Source organism: Temnothorax longispinosus, unplaced genomic scaffold, assembly GCF_030848805.1.
Source record: "Temnothorax longispinosus isolate EJ_2023e unplaced genomic scaffold, Tlon_JGU_v1 HiC_scaffold_516, whole genome shotgun sequence".
NCBI lineage: Eukaryota > Metazoa > Arthropoda > Insecta > Hymenoptera > Formicidae > Temnothorax > Temnothorax longispinosus.
The window spans coordinates 1-7,716 of record NW_027270359.1 but is presented as its reverse complement, the minus strand read 5'-3'; the positions used below and the strand labels follow the sequence as shown (position 1 = coordinate 7,716).

Genomic DNA, 7,716 nt, shown 5'->3' with positions numbered 1-7,716 from the left:
ATACACATATATATCGTATATATACATATATATATATTAACATGTTTTTTAAATCATGTTTATCTGCAATAATTAAATTATTTATATTAAACCAATTATTTTTAAAATAAAAAATTTACCTGACAATGTGATTGATATTCCTGATATTCCTTATCCACTAATTATTAATTTTCAAATAAGTATCTAATAATTCATGTATTAAAAACACATGAAGAATATAAAACGATGCGAAACTGGAAACTACTGGAATAGATTCGGGTCTGGACTAGTTATTTATTGGTTCGGATTCCTTGACTGCTTGAACAGATCGACTAAAAAAAAGTTTATTATAATGGACCATTTTCCCGAAAATATTACATACATGGATCCAACTTGTATCAAACCTATGAATATTAATACGTGATTATAATCGATATAATTGTATATATTTATTTTTGTACAGTTATCTTCAAGAAATGACAAGAGATGATACATCTGATATTTGTAAATAGATTTCTGTAGAGGATCTGATCATGGATTAATATTTTAATACTGTTTCTGATTGTTATCGGAATGAATTAAAGTATGGTTTTGTATTTTCATATTGTAATTATTATATTCAAGTCATTAAACTATTCATGTATTTTTATTTTCCCTCCAAATGTTTGCGAAAACTTAACTATTTAGTAGAGCTACATAATTGAGTAAATGAATTAAATAAATATTATCACATAACTGAATGAATTAAAATCACAGTCCTTAAAAATACAATGTAGCTAATATATATTCATTATAAAATAGATTATAATATATATATAATCAGCTGTTTTATAATGAATCAATTGTACGATGAAACAAAGTTATTTATCTGGTTATAATATTTACAGTCCTTGAATCTGAATCCTTTAAACAAATTGGACAATTCGTTGAATCTAAGATCAGATTTTAGCTTTCTTCCTATTTTTATCCGACACTGTATACTTGTCGTAACTTTTCGTTGGATCGAAAGGTTCTCATCTACTCGCTGGAAAAATGTGTTTGTTCCTCTCGTACCATGATCTAATGAGAAAAATAAAAAAATAACATAAAAAAGAATTATGCAAAATATTCTTTTAATAATAAATACCTAAGTAAAACTTTGCCGACATGTGATTCCTCGGTTTCGACAGAAGCATCGTGCATAATACGAATATCATCGTGAACGTCAAATGTGAACAGAGGCCCGCTCTTTCCTCGTGCCTAATCGCAATATTACATACATTAAAATAACATGCCAACATTGTGATATTGCTTCAAAAGTTTTATCATTTAGTATATTTACCTTAGTTACAATAAAATCAGTTACAGTTGCAGTAAAACGTATAATGGTGCGGTAATATAAGATTCTCCTTGACATACATTAACTGATCTGCCATTACTCTTTTAAGCTCGCTGAATTCGGGCCTCAGAACTTCTAAACATCTCTGAAGAACCTAATAGATAGAATTACCTATATGTGAAAATTTAATTTATCCAGCAGAACATTATATATCATGCCAATGTTACTCCAAAAGTGACACTGGAGTATTTTAATAACTTAAACGTTCTCTAAACCACTGAGACACCTTTCTTTCACCTTTCTTCATTATAACACTCCGACGATGGTCAGATCCATCCCAATAACTGAATGTGATCTCAATTTCTTCTTCCTTCAACGCGTTCTGCTTTCTAGCCCATTCTTGTCTCAATTCTTCCGTAAGTTTATTTTCCTCCTCGTCCCTTTCCCTACTGGCAAAAAACATGTATCTACATCTGGATTTTTCTAAATCTTCTTAATCGCAGGGTCATCAGATTGCACATTTTCTGACTGCGGGGATTTTTCGGCATTGTCTTCGTCAGAAGACATCTCAGCTTCATCTTCGTCTTCGTCCAGATTAAAAGACAAAGCTTGAATCTGTCTCTTCTGTTTGTTCTTTCTGTCTGCTTCGCCGCTAGTGCTCTTTCTTTCCTTTTCCTGCTCTTTTTCACGTTCCTTCTATCAAAGCATAAAATACACGTACAAAAATACAAATTTTGAGATAATCAGGATCATAAGAAGATTGTAAGAAATTACTTGTGGGTATCAGGATTCGTGAATGTTCGCTCAATTTAACGGCGGATTTTCTCTTGCATTCCGCGTGACCGACGGTACATGCACATAATGTAAATATTACAATGCTGTGTTTGGGATAAATTAAAATAGTGGTTTAATTTTCATGAGGAAAGAATGGACGTCGACATAAAAATCGAGCTGAAAATTGCATTTAAATCTTACCACTGAATCAAAATATACATTTAAATTTTGATATAATAATTGTGTAGAGTTGTAGAGTACACATACATTAGTGATGTTTGCAAAAGCGCATCTTTTATGCGTTTTTTCTTTAAACGGCGAAACTTCCACTTTTCGCTTGGCGCGAATTTCTCTACCAACATTGGGTTGTAATACATTGCTCTGTAAAGAATTTTGACTTCTGGTCGTTATTCCTTTCCTCAAAGTTGCAGTGCTGTTTTGTCGATTTTGTCCGAGTAATACCTTCGGTGGTGCAATTTTTCAGATATGACGAAACTTTAGTTCCTTATCTAATTGCTATAATTCACAAACATACATATAATTAGTTTATATATATTATACATAGTTTAATTTATATAGTGCATAATATAATACGGAATATTTCAGAAATAAATTGTCAAATTGAGAAGCATATTCTACTAACAGTAAAAATGGAAAAGTTACAAATTTTTTTAAGTAACATCAAAGGAAAGGGAGACGTAAAAAGAAGGAAGAGAAGAGAGATAAGTGATTTCGAAGTACAACAGATAACAGTGAATAAAAGAGAGAAGCAGAAGGAGGACATGTAAAAAAATGTATAATATATGAAATGAAAAGAGAGCATTTTTATCTTTTTCTAACTCTTAAAAAAGAATAAAAAATAAGTTGAACAGATAATAATAACTTACGATAATTCCTTCGCGCGTAAACGGGATTGATCTCCTCGGCATCAGCTCCCTGCCGTCAATATATACCTGTGAACAGGCTCCTTGATCTCCTCGGTATCAGCTCTCTGCTGTCAATATGTAATACCTCTACAAAGTAAAAATGTATTGTATAATCAGAATACTAGCAACGTGCACAACTTCATTTGGAGGTTATAATTGGGTACAATATTCATCGCACGATACTGTTATAATTGCAAATCGGAAACGTACCTCGAGTCCAGCTCTTCTGCGATCAACGAAGTCGGGATCGAACGTGTCAGTCGTCACTTTCTGCCAAGCGTAGAGAACCTTCTTTTCCGGCAGCAGTGGTAATACGATGTAGGGATACGAAATCTCGGGATAAGCACGAAGCAATTCAATTCAGTATATCGCCGGCACGATTACGGTGTTACTGACGTTTCGCGTACGCGCGTATGCGCGCGTTGTCGCACCTTATACCTCGCGACAGCGTGCAGCTCGTGCAAACGTTAACGCGCGGCCGCAATCGCGCGGCAGAAACGCCTCGTGTGAACAGGCTCCTTGATCTCAGTATCAGCTCCTTGCTGTCAATATAAAAAATAATATAATAGGTTATTAACCTGTATGTATAAACACTCACGTAAACGTAGTATAAACAGTAAATAAAATAGTACATACAAGTATAACAGTAATATATAGAATAAGATAATTATAGGATAATTACATAAAACAATTACCTTGAATTAATCGTCGCGTCGCGTAAAGAGTCACGGTCGGTCTCGCTCCGCGCGTACTACCGTGGGTGCGTTCAGCCGATACTCCGCTAGCCTAGCAATCGTGAGCAGTCGCTCGTTTCCTCTCCTTTTAATCCATTGGGTCAAAGGAGAGGAAACGAGCGAAAACGAGCGACTGCTCACGATTGCTAGGCTAGCGGAGTATCGGCTGAACGCACCCCGCGTGTCTCTCTCGAGATAGGTTATAACTGATGAACTGACTGACAGCGCGCTAAACGAACGCACTGTCTGCACTGCACTGCACTGCGATACTAACGCCGCTAGCCGCCAGTGTCGAAAAAGTGAAAGTGACATTTCTCTGTTCTCTGTTTGTTACATGTATGTTATAATGAATGAGAGCGGTCGACGTAGAAGTATCTTAAAATAAAATTTTGACATTTGGACTTTGCGTCGCAATATCTCCGCTCGTAGGGCACGTAGCGGAATATTATAAGAGAAACCCCCCCAAATTGGACCCCAAGCTATCGATCAAGCCTACTTAGAACTTGATCCGTTCACTCGTTATCGAGATCTCAACATCTCGTATACTCGCAACCCGTCGCGTCGCGTAAAAGAGTCACGGTGCGGTCTCGCTTCGCGTGTACTTGGCGCGAGACACTACCGTGTCTCTTGATATCGTATATTTAAACTTTCTGCTCGTATATAATTTCTGTTTAAAAGCGGGAGTATCAAGAACTGATAACGCCAATATTGATAAAATCTATCTCTTTGTTCTAGTACATACTTAAGAGTTCACGAAATAACACAATGCAGCAATTAACAGTGATAATTCAGGAACGGTCCAATAAAGCCACGTGTAAACGCGCTATTAAGTGAGATTTTTATATTATACAAGATGAAAAGGAGAAACTATAACACAATTCGCTTGAGATTAATCTAATTTTATCTAATTCTCGCATAAATTTTACGGTACTTGTGCTAATGTGTTTGCCTCCAATATCTATCAAGAAAAACATATTAATAAATTTATTATTAATGGATAATTTAAGTTAAGTGTTACTGTAGATATCACGGGACATGTCTATGGACATTAATATACATATATACGTTTAATCAAATATTGAAATATTTACAGTAAATTATGCATAAAACATAAATTACAGTGAGTCATAGCAAATTACAGACAATAAAAAACAATATTAGAACAGAATTTATTTTTTATTTATAAGCATTACTAAATATAAAATTTGTTCAATGACATTTAATATTCCGCGAAAAAATGTGTGGCTGATAATGGCTACGTCACGTGTTATCTTTAGAACGTTGATATGTAATTGCTTTGTTATAGCACCGAAATCAAGCACTTGACTTTTATTCAGACGCTTCAGAATTGAAAGTCAGTTGAAAAATCATAATTAAACCATTTAAACATTTTTGCAATTATCATAGTTTTGTAAACAATACAAAATGTATATGTATATGTATATATCTTGCTGCAGGCTACGATTTGCACACTAAAAAAACCATTGACGTCATCATCGTTGAAGAAGTCAGCGATACACCGGGTACGATAACAGAATTTTCCTTATTCTTACAATTAGTCATTCATTACTTATCATAATAGCATAAAATATGAAATATCTTGAAACTAGCTAATATGAAGAAATCAAGATAAAAAAAAAATAAAATCTAGAATAAATTGACCAGATAAAATAACTAAAATAAAGAAAATATAGATAAAAAGTATATAAAAAAGCATCTGAGGAATACATGTAGATGAATACCCTATATACTACTATTAAATTCTAATTACTTACTACAAAAAAATCGAAGATAAAACGACAATTTGTATTAACGTTTGTTAAAATTTTTGTCCTTACTAATCATTTTTGCAATAAAACTTTATTCGAGAAAAGCTTAATTAAAGATTATTTATTTAATTAATCTAATTAAAGATTATTTCAGCTCTAATTTGCAAATGTGTTTTTTTTTTAGTTAAAAATAGAATTTGCACTGTCGACAAAAAAATCACATAACAAATTACTATTGAAAATATGTTACCTGATATGTACTTTTTTGAAAAACGAAGAGAAAGCCATCATATGAAAACATACATTTGTATATGCTTATGATACGGCTCGATATTAATCATTTTATGTCAGTCGTTGACGCTATATACGTACAGAAAATTCGTTTTTATGCCAGTGGTGTTATTTTCGTATCACATCATGGGCGCGAAGCACGTATAATTCATTATAAGAATTGCTTCCGGCCAATGATACACAGGAAGAGATAAAAGTATTAACTAAAATTGTTTACTGCGAATCTACAGAGATAAGAACATGACGTGATATCGGTATCTTCATACGAAATATATATATATATATATATAATATATTATTATAAATAAAGAACTTATTAAAATATATCATGTTATCGCATAGAATATTCTGGGTATTTCTTTTATCGCAATCATGTTAAATATAATCACATCAGAAACTTTTACTCGCCAGTAAATGATCAACGATAAGAATTTTTATTTATTCGACATAACTGGTTTATTCTATTAATTCTACTTAATCATCAACGACGTATAGAGCATTGGTTTTAATTTGAATAGAGAATGCTTATATACATATATTAGCATCAAAGTTACATTGAAAAGGACCAAAAACGGTTGGAACGTCATGATGATTATAATTGACCAATGATCTAAACGTTGTTGACGATTATAATATGTATAATAGAGATATGTCGAATAAAAAAATCTTTATCATGTTAAACTCCGTGTCATCAACAAAACAACTATGAGAAAAATATATTATCTGTTCTTCAGAGACAAATTTTATAGCTCATATATAAGAATACGAATAAAATAACAGTATGGATAATAATGGATGAGAGTCACAACATATTTTCTAAATTTAGACTGTTGTCAATATATAAAACATACGTGCATGTACACATTTCATTTTACTACCTGTGTAGCAATTTATGAAACTTTTTACTTGAATAATTCACTACACTAAAAAAATAAAATATGTAAAGTCGTTATCATATATAAATATGTATAATATAAATATCTTTAATAAAAATCCTTTTTTATTTCTTTGTGTCTTTACCAGTTATATATATTTTTGATATATCAATCACCGAGCCAATCACGATTATTAATTTATCGCGCTTTTAACAATTTAATTTTTTTTTTTAGAAAAAAATATCTTATTCAATATTTTTTTCTTTCAGATTTTGCGATAATTGCTACAGCGTTGCGATAAACCAGTATGAATCTTCAGAATAAACCGAATATTTATACGATAAGCAATGCCGCACCACCTTCATACGCGGAGGCAACAGGACTATCTACATCTACAAGGACATACAATCCAGAGTTCAACCAAAGATATCCACATGTAGCAGTCCGTTCATCACCTTCGGCGCCGTTATCGTGTTCGTTACCGGCTACTTTTTATCTGAATAATACGCCTGTTCAATCGACTTACCCGCAATATGAATCGGCGCAACGACAAAATCAACCAGTGAGCATACCTCATACCAGAGTATTAGAAACAAGACATAATAGACAAGAACCCACACGTAAGTTAAAAATGAATGTCGTAGATATTAGTTAAGCATCGATTTGACAACGTGTGCTTTAACGGAAAGTAAAGTAGGGGGAGTCCGGGAGACTTGCAGACCATAGAAAAAAGTTGAACCACTTCAAATATCTCGTTCAAATTTTGCGCCAAGCGCGCAATTGTTAAGTTGCTGTATTATATTATATTGTTGTATTTATATAATATTTATATAATATTTATATAATAGAACAATATAATATAATACAGCAACTTAACAATTGCGCGCTTGGCGCAAAATTTGAACGAGATATTTGAAGTGGTTCAACTCTCCTCTATGGTCAAGTCCCCCGGACTCCCCCCTATATCACAAAAATGAGGAAAAAAGCGCTACTGAAACTCGCTGTATTTCTTTAGAACTAATCGAAGGATTATTTAATTTTAAAATGCCA

At 32.8% G+C, this 7,716-nt stretch overlaps 2 long non-coding RNA genes across 3 annotated transcripts; both read right to left on the bottom strand.

Annotated features, from left to right (window-relative positions):
* Positions 1–508: 508 nt before the first annotated feature.
* Positions 509–1,928, bottom strand: LOC139824690 (uncharacterized). Of its 2 annotated transcripts, none has more exons than XR_011735228.1 (4): positions 1,595–1,928; positions 1,301–1,468; positions 1,106–1,218; positions 509–1,038 (listed from the first exon to the last, which is right to left on the bottom strand). It is a non-coding gene; the product is annotated as an uncharacterized lncRNA (long non-coding RNA). The 2 variants fall into 2 exon arrangements; XR_011735229.1 differs by having other exon boundaries at positions 1,301–1,451.
* A 33-nt stretch (positions 1,929–1,961) lies between these two features.
* Positions 1,962–3,399, bottom strand: LOC139824691 (uncharacterized). Its single transcript, XR_011735230.1, has 5 exons — positions 3,208–3,399; positions 2,959–3,084; positions 2,339–2,587; positions 2,072–2,248; positions 1,962–1,993 (listed from the first exon to the last, which is right to left on the bottom strand). It is a non-coding gene; the product is annotated as an uncharacterized lncRNA (long non-coding RNA).
* Positions 3,400–7,716: the final 4,317 nt, after the last annotated feature.